At 36.2% G+C, this 14,267-nt stretch overlaps 1 protein-coding gene across 1 annotated transcript in view; it reads left to right on the top strand.

The window, feature by feature from the left end:
* Positions 1-14,267, top strand: part of LOC103263302 (T-cell immunomodulatory protein) — a gene marked incomplete at its 3' end in the record, with an annotated part of 225,243 nt that overhangs the window by 210,253 nt on the left and 723 nt on the right. The window lies entirely within an intron of this gene.

The following is a 14,267-nucleotide window of genomic DNA, read 5'->3' as shown; positions in this document are numbered from 1 at the left end:
GCATCTTCCTAACCAGAAAGTGGAAGACCTTTATGGTGAGAACTATAAAACACTGCTCAAAGAAATCCAAGAAGACATGAACAAATGGAAAAATATTCAACATGATTAAGATGTTCATCATACCAAGGCAGTCTACAGGTTCAACACAATACCCATTAAATTACCAACATCATTTTTCTCAGACCGGGAAATGACAATACAGAAATTCAAATGGAAACATAAATGACCACACAGTCAAAACAATCCTTATCAAAAGACACAAAGCAGAAGGTATCACACCTCCAAGACTTCAAACTTTACTATAAGGCTACAGTAATCAAAACAATCTGGTATTGGTACAAGATCAGGCATATAGACCAAAAACCTTTTTTTCCAGAAGCAAAAACCTCAATTTCTCAACAGACTCATCTTTGACAAAGCCTCCAACAACTAACTACCACTAGGGAGAAGAGAACCTATTCAGTAAATGGTGCTGGGAAAACTGGCTGATCACATCCAGAAGATTGAAACAGGACCCCTACCTATCACCATACACAAAAATTAACTCTAAATGGAACAAAGACCTAAATGTAAAACCTCAAACTATAAGAATCTTAGAAAATGCAGCAGACACCATTATGGAAATTGGAAGAGGTAGCCAATTCCTGATCAAAACCCTAAGTGCCCGTACCACAAGAAATGATAGACAAGTGGGACCTCACCAAACTAACAAGCTTCCCAAAGCAAAAGAAACCATCAAAATAGCGAGGAGACAGCCCATAGAAGGGGAAAAAATATTTGCCAACTGTATATCTGACAAAGGCCTAACATCTAGGATCTACAAGGAACTGAAACATACCAAAAAGAAAAAAGCAAACAGCCCCTTTAAAAAGCGGACAAGGCTGAGGTGAGTGGATTGCCTGAGCCCGCGGGTTCAAGACCCGCCTGGGCAGCGAGACCTCATCTCTACAATAAATCAAAAAAAATCAGCCGGGCGTGGCAGCACATGCCTGTAATTCCAGCTACTTGGAAGGCTGAGGCGGAAGGACCGCCAGAGCCCAGCAGGTTGAGGCTGTGGTGTCCGGGATCGGCCACTGCATTCCAGTCTGGGCGACAGAGTGATACTCCAAGTCAAAAAAAAAAGCAAACAAAAGACATGAATAGACACTTCTCAAAAGAAGATATATGGGCAGCCAACAGACATATGAAAAAGTGCTCTTCCTCACTAAGCACCAGAGAAATACAAATCAAAACTGCATTGAGATACCACCTAACCCCAGTAAGAATGGCCATCATTAATAAAACAAACAACAAATGCTGGCAAGGATGCAGAGAAAAAAACGCTTCAGTGCTGCTGTTGGGAATGCAAATAGTGAAACTTCTTTGTAAGACAGTGTGCAGTTTCTGAAAGAACTAGAAATTGACCTTCCATATGACCCAGCAATCCCCCTATTGGGAATATACCCAGAGGAACTCAAATCCCTCTACAAAAAAGATACCTGCACATGCATGTTTGTTGCAGCTCTGTTCACAGTAGCAAAAGCATAGAACCAACCATGCTGCCCATCAAAACTGGACTGTATAAAAAAAATGTAGTACATATTCACAATGGAATATTATGCAGCCGTAAAGAAAGACAAACACGGACTTCACAGCAACTTGGATGTATTTAGAGTCTGTCACACTCCAGTGATCTATACAGAAACAAAGAACAGAGTACCGTATGTTCTCACTCATAAGCGGACCTTGAACAATTATTGTAATACTGTAAGAAATGGATTGGCAGTTGTGGGAAACTACCAGTGGAGGAGTGAGATTGGCAGTTATAGGAAACTGCCAGGGGAGGGAGGGGCACACCTCATCAACAAGGGTACCTGCATAATGAACATTTGTATACTTAACCCTGAACTGTACCCCACATCTTTTAAATAAATAAAAATAAAATAAAAAGAAATGAGCATTTATAGCTGAACATAGAAAAGCAACGGAGTAATGAATGAGTGTTTAGAGATTATTTTGAGAGATGAAATTGACAAAATATGTATCTTTCCTGTCTAAACAGCAAATTAATTATTTGAACTAACAGCAGCACCCATCTTCATTATTGCTGTAGCCACAAAATATTGATAAAGTCCAGTCACATCTATACATTTTATTAGACATTTGACCACCTCCTCTTCTTTGCCATTTTTAAGAGGGTGTTTTTGGTCCTGCTCAGGAAAAAGTGGATTTCTTAAAATAATTAAATAGTAATACAATAGAGTAATTGAGAATGAAAAGATATGCCTGAAGTTTTTCTTTAAAATAATCCAAGTGGAAGGCGAGGTACAGATGAAACAAGATTGGCCATGAGTTAGTGACAGTTGTTGAAGTTTATGAAAGTGTGAGATTCATTCAATTTTTGAGGTGTTTGGAATTTGGTTTGAAAATTGCATGGTAAAAAGTTTAAAAAGAAAAAGAAATCTAAGAGACTTTTGAAAATTTCCAGTCTGGAGAGTTTAAGAATCTCTAGCCTTCCCAACAGACACATGAAAAAATAGTCAACATAATGAATCATCAGAGAAATGTAAATTAAAACCACAATGAGATATCATTTTATACCAGTCAGAATGGCTACTATTAAAAAGCAAAAAGCAAAAGATATTGGCAAAAATGTGGAGAAAAGGGAACGCTTATACACTGTTGATGGAAATGCAGATTAGTATAAGTTCAGTGGAAAACAGTATGGAGATTTCTCACAGAACTAAAAATAGAATTGCCATTCAATCCAGCAATCCCACTACTAGGTATACACCCAAAAGAAAATAAATCATTATATCAAAAAGACAACTGCATTTATGGTTACTGCAGCATTATTCACAATAGCAAAGATATGAAATCAGCCTAAATGTCCATCAACAGAGGATTAGATAAAGAAAATGTGGTATATACACCATGGAATACTCACCCATATAAAAGAATGAAATCATAAATTTTGCAGCAACATGGGTAGAATTGGAGGCCATTATCCTAACTGAAATAACTCAGAAGCAGAAAGTCAAACACCTTGTTCTCACTTATAAGTGGGAGCTAAACAATGGGTACATATGGTATTCAGAGTGGAACAATAGACATTGGAGACTGCAGGAGGAAGGAGGGTGGGAGAGGATGAGGGTTGAAAAATTGCCTGTTGGGTACAGTGTTCACTTGTTCAGGTGATGAGTCCACTAAAAACCCAGACTTCACCATTACTCAACATATGCATGTAAGAAAACTGCACTTATAGCCCTTAAATATAATTACACGTTTTAAGAAAGAAAGCAGCAATGAAGAGAGGAAACATTTTTTAAATAAATAAATGATTCTGTAAAAAAATCCCGAGTCATCCATCTCCTAACCTATCTCAGGATAGGTAGCACTGCTGTCTAACCAACATTATTCTGAGAAAAGTATTCTTTACATATCTGCAAGCTGAAACCCACCAAAGACAGCCCATTTGGTGTAGGAAGTTTTCATTTTAGAAAGCAGGATAGTTTTTCATTAAAGATATTAACATAAATATTAATAACATACTTTACAGAAAGGTCACAGGAAATGAGACACCAATTTAAAGTAATCATTTGGAAGAAAAATAATCTTCTAGTTGTTTTGAGATGCCTTTCCACACTTTCCTTTGATGATTAGTTATTTGCCTCAAGTCAGACAGTTACTAGTGTGTAATTACCCTTCAAAGCCATCTACAATGTCCAGCACTGATTTTGCTCTTAAATTATTCTGTTACTCTAATGCTCAAACCAGCTTGTACTAAATGCCACTTAAGGAAATTTGGGAACTTGGGCTTGTATATGTGGCTATGGCAAGGTAAAACTGTCCTTCTGGCTATTACCTCCCCCCCCCAAAAAAAAAAGCCACCACCCCCATTCCCACACCACAGATCCACAGCACTTTCATGAAGTCAGGGGACCCTGTGTATTCTAGAATTGTGGGATTTCCTAGCTCCTCTGAATTAAGACTACTTCCTCATTCAGTCATTTTTGTTATTCTGTCAGATACATTTGGAGGTTCTGAAGCCTAATTCTAGTCTACTAGAACTTAATTCAGATTTCTAGCAAACATATATGCACCTTTATTTCCACTGGTACTTTTTACCTCAAACTCTCCGTCTTTACCTACAAACAACACGAAACCTTCCCTTTAGAAAGCTTGTGTTCCCCTTGCCTGCCTCCAGATTTTGTTGAAATACATGGAAGTTTAATTTCTGGATGATTAATTTTGTTTTACCTTTTTTGACTTCTATTTTATAAATCCTTTCCTAACAATTCACAACCATACCATCAATAATTAAACTTAGCTTTTACCAGCTTTGTTGCCATCTTGTTTCTTTTATACCACATCTTTCCCTCTCTTCATTCTAATTCCTATTTATTTTGGTGCAATACTTTCTCAGGTGATTTTCAGAAAAATTGTACTTAGATTAATATATTCTCTGAGTACTAGTATGTCTTAAAATATCTTAATGTCTTAAAATATCTTTATTTTGCCATTACATATTAACACTAATTTTCCTAATCCAGAATTTTATAAACATTGCTCCATTTCCTTCCTGCGTATACAGTAGTCCCCCTATCTGCAGGTTTGCTTTTTGTGGTTTCTGTTACCTGTCATCAACCTTAGTCTGAAAAGAGGTGAGTACTATACAATGAGATATTTTAAGAGAGAGTGAGGAGACCACATTCACTTAATTTTTATGATAGTATATTTTTATAATTGTTCTATTTTATTATTAGTTGTTAATCATTTACTTTGTCAATTTAGCAATTAAACTTTATCATAGGCATGTATGTATAAGACAAAACCATAGCATATTTAAGATTCAGTACTATCCACGATTTGTTGGAACAGATCTCCTGTGGGTAAGAATGAACTAGTAGCCGGGCTCGGTGGCTCAGCCTGTAATCCCACGCCTTTGGTAGGCTGAGGTGAGTGGATTGCCTGGGCCCGCGGGTTCGAGACCTGCCTGGGCAGCAAGACCTCATCTCTACAATAAATTAAAAAATCAGCCGGGCGTGGTAGCGCATGCCTGTAATTCCGGCTACTTGGAAGGCTGAGGCGGAAGGATCGCCGGAGCCCAGCAGGTTGAGGCTTCGGTGGCCAGGAGCAGCCACTGCACTCCAGTCTCAGCAACAGAGTGAAACTCCAACTCAAAAAAAAATGAACTAGTGTGTATGATTGTCTTCGAAACTCTCTCCTTTTCCTGTATGTTCTGTTTAGGTGGGATTATTTAGGTGATTGCTGTCTTTGGTCTTCCTTCTTTTAAGTTGTTTTTCTTCTTGTGTCTCAGTATTTTTCTCTGTGTATGTTTCAAAACAGAATCAGTGTTGGTAGTGTGGTTAGCAAAAGCATTTGTGTCACTGTATAGTTCTTCTCAGCAGATGACTGCCACTACTCCTTTTCTCCCTCCCTCTTGGGGCTCCCAAGCTAGGAGCCAACCAGAGCTAGAAGCTGTATCTCAGCAAAGTGGTGGCTTGGAGACTCAGCGTGGCAGATGAAGCCTTAGAGTTGAACTACAACCACCTTCTCTGTGAGAGTCACTCCCTGACTTACTCCTGTGGCCTCAACCAAGGGGATCGTCTGAGTCTGAACTGAGTTGTACTTTCTAGTGGGAAGGGAAAAGGGAAATTACAGGGAGGCAGTCACTGCTTTGCCTCGCCTTTCATCTTGCAGGCTAAGAAGTTTGTGTCTTGGCAACATTCTGAAGTTCTTTAGGGCACTGTCTCCAAGTACCAGCAGGCGATACTTTACTGAACTTTTAAGAACCCCCAAGTAGCAAGTGAAGCGATTCATGTCCTGAGCCTCTGGCCCTATCCTGGGCCTTCAGCTCTTTTCCCAGCCATAACATTCCTTCCCTTGTTCTTTACAGCCACAGCTCTAGAGGAAAGGGTTGTCCATGGTTGTCTAGGGGCCAGCTACTATTGCTGTGTGACCTGCTCAGCACTGCTTAACTCTTTTCTCACTCTTACTTTTTTTTAGTCTCTCAAAATATCTGCCATTTATTTATTTATTTTTTTAACATTGCAGTGATATTTAGGGAATTAAGGGAGGTAAATGTATTTTCCATTTAAAATTGTTTACTAAAAATTCTTTCAAATATATTTTCCTAGAACCAGTATGCTTTTGTTTGTTTTTAATTCCTTTTTAAACATTTATTTTTTATATTTACAGTAGGCAATGTGATATTTTGATATGTGTACACATTGTGAAATAATTAAACCAAACTAATTAGTATATCTAACTTCTCACATTTGTCTTTTTTTGTTCTTTTTTTTATTGTTTTATTTATTTATTTATTTATTTTCAATAAAGAGTCTTACTCTATCACCCAGGCTGGAGTACAGTGGTGAGATCATATGATTCACTGTAACCTCAAACTCCTGGGCTCCAGTGATCCTCCCACCTCAGCCTCCCAAGTGGCTGGGACTGTAGGAACGTGCCACCATATCTAACTAATTTTTTAATCTTTTTGTAGAGATGATGTCTCACTATGCTGTCCAGGTTAGTCTCAAACTCATGTCCTCAAGCAGTCCTCCCACATGAACCTCTCAAATCACTGGGTTTATAGGCATGAGTTACCACACCTGACTTGTTCAGTATGTTTTTAAAGATCAAACTTCTCCTGAGTTTAGCAAAACTTTTAACAAATGTATATGTGTATAAAATATATTTATATATACATATATTTATATGTACAAAGCATATAACCACATTTAATATTTACTATGTTTGTACACATAAAGAATAGGATTAAAATATCTGAAAGATAACTTTTGACTTCATATGTTTCTGTATTTATGTTGTCTACAAAGAACATATGATTTTATAATTTAATAAAATAATAAATGAAAACTAATCAATAACAGACAAAAAAAGTCTACCATAGAGTATATAAAATAATGTCTAAATGACAAAAATGCCTGGGGATAAGGGCTTGTTTTCACACATGTATACAAAGCTTAAGTAATTTTTAGTGAGGCTATAATGTTTATTTTGTATGTGTGTGTCTTAAAAAAACAAAAACTAAAAACATTTTCAGAGAATGAATATGAACAGACACCCATAATCCCAGGCAATATTTTTTTATTTTAAATACCACTAAAGCCAGACGCAGTGGCTCATGCCTATAATCCCAGCACTTTGGGAGGCTGAGGTGAGAGAATTGCCTGAGCTCACGGGTTCAAGACCAGCCTAGGCAATTTGGCGAGACCTCCTCTCTACAATAAATTAAAAAAGTTATCTGGGCATAGTGGTGCATGCCTGTAGTTCCAGCTTGGAAGGCTGAGGCAGAAGGATCACCTGAGCCCAGTAGGTCAAGGCTGCGATGGCCATGTGCCTGCCACCGCCCTCCAGCCTGAGCGACAGAGTGAGACTCTGACTTAAAGGAAAAAAAACACCACTAAAACTATTATACAGTATTGACCTTTACAGCTTTGACTTTATTTAACTCACCCTTCTCCCAACCTGCATATTGATTTAGTGTTATATTATCTATGCATGATTATTGCCATATTTTGGGTTTAATTTTGGCATTTGTGTGAAATAGCTAATATAAACCAAAGTTAGAAGATACTTTCATATCTTTAAGAATATATGGGCTATAACATATAGTTTGGTTTAACATGAAATGATAAGATCCTAATCATTGTCATTTTAAAGGAATATGAATTGCACATCCCATTAGCCGTGTTTAAACTAATTAAATGTAATAATCTACCAGTGCTTCACATAGCTCATTATGTATTCTAATTAATGATTTTTATTTAATTCTGTGAATAGGCTATTTCTATTTTTTTAATTAATCTTTTTTTTTAATTTTGGTTTTAAAAATCTTCAGGAGTATTAAATTCCTTTTTGGAACCATTTATTTAAAAGGATATTGTAACATGTTACATCAATTATAAATAGAATGTTACAATATGATTAAATAATGTATAATTACAATCATGTATGAAATGGTTAAAAATCTTAAACTTCTAGATTAGACTATTAGCTAGCTAGTTAGAAAACATTTAGTGATATTTGAATTGAGAAATACTTAAAAACCAAACAGAAACAGACCTCATCTTCAAAAAACTCACCAGGGAAACAGCACAATAGTAAAAGTCTAGAATTGTGTGCAGGTATCTGTCCTTTTAACTTTCCCTTTTCTATAATGGCCATTGTTGTTTTAGCAGACCTTCCCTATTGTTACTATAGTTGCTTTAAAGAATAAGTTTTACTTCACTCATAAATGTATACTTTTATATCAAAAATACAGCTGTCTCACTTTTAGAAAGTGGGCTTTGGGGCAATCCCTTAAGGTCCCCTCCCACAGTGGGAGCTTCTCTGTCCTCTCAATAAATCCTGCTTTCTCACTTTAAAAAAAAAAAAAAATGTGGGCTTTTGCTTTAATAGTAGTAAATTCAGCCTTGGAATATTTAGTAGTGTTTTTTCCCCTACCTAAAGCACAAATGATGAAATTTTTATTCTGCTATCACTGGGGAAATTACATTTTTTGCACTCATTTAATAGACTACTTGTACTTGTTACCTGTTCACATGCTTGACATTGTGGAATCTTAAAATTGTAATTTCAGGGTGACATTTATAGAAACACCATCAGTTCATACTTTTACTTTTTCAGGTATGCAAGAGAACTTTAAAGCATTATTTCTTTTCTTTATTGGGAAAATATTTGTTTTGTTTTCTGATAACAAAAATAAGACAGCCTATTGTAAAACATTTGGAAAGTCTAGAAAAGTATTTTATAGAAGCTGTGCTTTTTGCCACTTAGTAGATATCACTGCCATGAGCACTGAGCATTCTCTGCCTGCTTCTGCTGATTTCTGAAGCTTCATGTACACCAAAGAAGCTGCAGCAATAATGAAAGCTGATACTTTTAAATCCTGGAACCTAGAATTACAGAACCAGTAGTTTGATTTAAAACCAAACAACAGTAACTAATATTTATGGTTTATCATGTGCTATGTCTTCTGCCAAGTGTTTTACATATCTTCTCATATAATAGTATCCTACAAATGATAATTTTTAAATAAAATGTATTTCTTTTTTAAATAGTGTAATGTTACATGTTATGTAAGGATAAAGAGAAAACAGAAAATTAGCTTGTAGAATAACAAGTTACACTCCTGATTATGCTCTGCATTTCTGATTTTAGAGAGAATGTGCTATCCATGATCTAGCCCCATTCATTCAAGCCTTAACTATTCAAGGTTCTACATTATCTAAATAATTTCCTCATATGTAGGCAAACTTACACAAAGGGCCCTTTAAACCCAGACTAATTCCCTCTGTTCTAGGACAGAGTATTAGGCACCTGAAATTGCCTAGTAGAAGTTGAGAGTTTTTAGAAATCTTGTAAATTATTGTATCCAACTCTAATATTTTAAAGATTTTTTTCTAAAACCATATAAGAGAATGGTGAAATACTTACCCATGATTACACCTTGCATCAGCTAACACAGCAAGACATGACCCTACTTGATGCGATTTCCTGTATTGAGTTAATAGAATGCCTGAAAGGAATGGAGCTTATAGTTTTAAGCCTATGTTGGTGTCAACATGGTGATAAGAAAGTCTATTGTAAAACATTTGGATATTTACTTTATCAACACTCACGACTTGAAGACTTTGTATAGTTAATCTGCTATTAATAAAAATTAAACCTAGTAATAACAGAAGATGAACTACTAACACATACATGAGATTTATACTGTGTTGTGATCCCCTAACAGTATTTACTTCAGTTATGCCTTTTTTTGAAGAATTTGTATCTAATTTTAATAAGCTATAAATGAAGCCATATTCCTGATGGGTCTGTCCCATTCATTTACTAAGCAATAAAAGGGAAAAAATGAGAATAAAAATTTTCTTTATGTGGTCTGTAAATTTCAAGAAAACTAACATTTTTCAGACATTTTTAAATTTCATCAAATCAAGAGGTGAAGAAGATAGAAGTAAAGCATATGAGTGGATATGCCCATTTTTCTTACAGGAAAACTAATGGGTAGATCACAGAGAATTTTGGTGGTAAAGCCAATACAGTTCTTTCTTCTCTAGCACTCCTTAACAAAAGCAGTGTCATTACATAGAGTGGCTAAAGACATACTCATTTTTCTACCTTATGTCAAACACACTTAGCAAGGAGAGCCCAGAAGTCACAAAAAAAAACCCCAGAATTACCTTTTGGAGGACAGGTCCCATGTACTACAGGCTTCCCCCGCTAGGTAAGTGTTCTAGGAACCCATTGGCATCAGTGGGCCAGCTAGCATTCTGAGAGGCTGCATTCAGCTTCAGTTAAAAAAAAATTGGGGGGGGAGATTAACGCATTTGCCCATTTCATACTGGGTGATTTATGAGCGCACCTGCCCAAACCTTGCTGAGTGTTCAGCAGTTTTTCACCAAAAACGACATGAACCCCTGCCCCACCATCCCTATTTACCCAATCTCACCCCAAGCATTTTTCTGTTGTTTCCTGGATGAAAAAAGTTCTCAAATCTTTGTGATGGGGAAGAAGTGAAACAAAAATCAAAAAAGCACTAAAAGCACTGGTAGAAGACATCAAAATTGACAAGTTCAAAAACTGCAGTGGAAAAAGTGTCTCCATAGGAGTATTTCATCAAATGGAGAGTACTTTGAAGGTGACTGAAGTTTAAACATGTAAGAATAAATACACACTTAATTTTAATTTTAATAAATTCTGGGTTTTTTGGGGGGTCCCCCCTCGTACACACATACACACACACACAGAGGAATACCATGCAATTATGTGGTAGAAATGTATTTAATTATGTGAGGAGAATTTGGGTTACGTTAATCTCCCTCATAAAACAAATTACAAAACAGTGTGTAGTATGATTACATTTATATAATTAAAAAAAAGTTTGTGTGTATATTCCACAACAAAATACCACAGACTGGGTCTTTTCAACAACGGAAATTTGGTGGTTTCTCTTGCCCCCACAGGTTTTGGCAAGTCTATCTCTCCTTTTTTCCTTCTCTAATAAACTTCATTTGAAAACTTAAAAAAAACAAATTTATTTCTCACTGCTTTGAAGGCTAGGAAGTTGAAGATCAAAGGGCTAAGAAGGTAGATTTCACTCTAAGGCCTCATCTCTTGGCTTATACATAGCCACCATCTCAATGTGTGCTCACATGTTCTCTTTTTTTTTATTATTTTTAGATATGGGAATCTTACTGTGTTGTCCAGGCTAGTCTCAAATTCTTGGCCTCAATTGATCCTCCCCACTTTGCCTCCCTAAGTGCTGGAATTTTAGGTATGAGCCACCATGCCTAGCCATGTTTTCTTCTTTGTATATGTACATGTGGAGAGAAACAGCAAGCTCTCTGAGAAGAAGATACTCATCCTGTCAGATCAAGACCCCACCCTACATCTCCTTAGAGGCCCTGTCTCTAAAAACAGTCACACATGAGGCTTTAACATATGGTTTTTGAGGAGGTTCATTCAATCCATATCAGTGTGATACTATAAGAGTAGGACAAAACCAAACTTTTGTCTCTCTATTCTCAGTCACTACAACACAAAATACTTACTTACCTGCGATAACCAAAATGTGTGGAGATTTCCCCCTCCCCCAAACACCAGCCAATCAGGATGACACTACCTACCTGGACATATTATGTCAGATCTCATAAGCTGAGGGCTCAGTCCCACAAGACTGCCCCCACTTCAGATGTCAATCATCAATCCCAGGTTATGACCTGTACTTCTGACTTATTGATTATAAAATGGGGTTCCTTTGATACCCTCTTTGGGTGCTTAATTTGCTAGAACAGCTCTCAGAACTTAGGGAAGTACTTTACTTATATTTACCCGTTTATTATAGAGGATATTAGAAAAGATACACAGGTGAACATCCAGATGGAAAAGATGCATAGAGCAAGGTATGCTTAGGGCACCTGCTTCTGAACATGATATCAGTGAAATCCTACAGTATGTGTTCTTTGTGGCTGGCTTCTTTTACTCAACACTATGTCTGTGAGATTCAGCCAACACATAAGTTTTAAAATAGAATTTTATTAGACATATTTGCCTGCATCTCGGTGTTTTATCGTAACAAAAGCGTATAAACCCCCTTTCAAGTGAGCACTTACAGGCCTCCCTCATTCTCTTAATAGCTCTGTATCATTCCATAATGTTCTACAATGTATTTAGCTTTTTCCTTCTTGGTGGATATTAAGGTAGTTTCTAGCAATATTCCATAGATATGACATTGAGTTGAAGAGACCCCTGTTAATGTTAATCAACATTAGCTTCCCTAAAAGTTATAGGGATTAATATTTTGACCAGGATATGACATTATCCAGTTTATCACATCCTAATTTAGAGAGGTCTAAATTTTAATTTTATTATTTTTTAAAAATAAGTAATGTATAAAAATAGTAAAAAAAAGTGAAGAGTATATTATGGTGAAAGTGAGTCTCTCTCTTTCATCTCCAGTGATTCAGTTCTCCTCCCAGAGACAACCTCTTTGCATCTTTCCAACATATTTTATGCATATACGAGCAAATATGTGTGATCTAGAGCTTCTTATTTTAATACTGATTAGTACCACCATAGTATGGGCGCAACATAATTTTTTTGAGTTGAAACCTCACTCTGTCACACAGTCCACTGCAGCCCCCGGTAACCATCATTCTGCTTTCTGTCTCTGTGAATATTTGACAACTTACATACCTCATAAGTGGACTCATACAATATTTGTCTTTGTGTGACCCATTCATTTCAGTTAACATAATGTCTTCAAGGTTCAGTATTGTAACATGACAGGATTTCCTTTCTTTTGAGGCTGAATAATATTTGATTGTATGTATTTACCACATTCATTCATCCATCAATAGACAATTGGGTTATTTCCACCTCTTGACTATTGTGAATGATTCTGGCATGAACATGGGTGTATATCTCATAATGATTTTAATATGTATTTCTCTGATGGCTAATTATGTTAAGAATATTTTCATGAGCTTATTGTGTACCATCTTTGGAGAAATCATCTGTTCAGATCATTTGCCTATTTTTGAGTTATATTTTTATTATTGAGGTATAAGAGTCCTTTTATTATTATGTCTTTGCTAAATGTAAGCTGTATGTTGTGAGGAAAGTAAACCCTAACTTTACTTTCCTCCAAGTAGACAGTTATCTGGTGCCATTTACTGAATAATCCATCTTTTTTCTCCTTTGACAAATATTTATTGAGCAAATATGTTGGGTTAGACCCTGAAAAAATAAGGATAAAATGATACAGAACTAACATCTGTGAACAAAAATAGACTTTTGCTTAAATAATTACTGTTCAGCAAGATCATAGACAAGAGGATGACTTAAGCCCAGGAGTTTGAGGTAACAGTGAGCTATTATTGCACCACTCTATCCTGGGTAGCAGAGCAAGAACCTGTATTTAAATAAATAAAGGAGTATGGAAACCATTTTGGGATAATTGGAAAAGATGTATCAATGTCTACCTAGAGTTGAGGGAAGAGGAACAAAGGAAAGGGAGAACTTAGAGCATGGAAACTTTCAGAATAAGAGTGAGCACCAGATACTGTGCTAGGGAGGGAAATTTAAGCATTGAAAACTATTCTGCAGGTATAAATATTTGACTTTCCTCAAGGTGTATTTAATGTAAACATACTATAGTAAGTGAACATGTATCCTTCTTTGTGATGAAATGTTATGCCTTTGTACCTTACCTACTCTGTGTCTTAGTCCATTTAGGCTACTCTGACAAAATACCTTAGGGTAATTTATAAACAACACCTTTCCATCTCAGTTCTGAAGGCTGGGAGCTCCAAGATCAAGGCATCAGCATATTTGGTGTCTGGTAAGGTCTTGCTCTCTGCTTCAAAGATGGTACCTTGTGACTGTGTCCTCACACAACAGAAGTGGACAAGGGAACTCACTGGAGCCTCTTTTACCAGAACATTAATCCCATTCAGGAGGGTGGAACCCTCATGACTTATTTATTCACTTTCCAAAGGCTGTCACATTGGGTATTAAGTTCCAACATATGAATTTTGAGAGAATACTAACATTCAGATCTTAACACACTGCCTAAATATAATATTTCTTTTAGAATGATTGTAGTTTCACATTCATGTAATATTAATAAACATAAGAAACCATTTTCCTATGGATATATTTTAATCTATGGACAAATATTTATAATTATTGAAGTAGTTTGTGCTTACTAAGCAGAATTGTCAGCTGTCTTTTATTTATAAACATAAAATAAT

This window comes from Carlito syrichta, unplaced genomic scaffold, assembly GCF_000164805.1.
Source record: "Carlito syrichta isolate Samal-C Ts95f unplaced genomic scaffold, Tarsius_syrichta-2.0.1 Scaffold304795, whole genome shotgun sequence".
In the NCBI taxonomy this organism is placed as follows: Eukaryota; Metazoa; Chordata; class Mammalia; order Primates; family Tarsiidae; genus Carlito; species Carlito syrichta.
The sequence above is the reverse complement of the archived record's forward strand: the minus strand, read 5'-3'. Positions and strand labels throughout refer to the sequence as shown.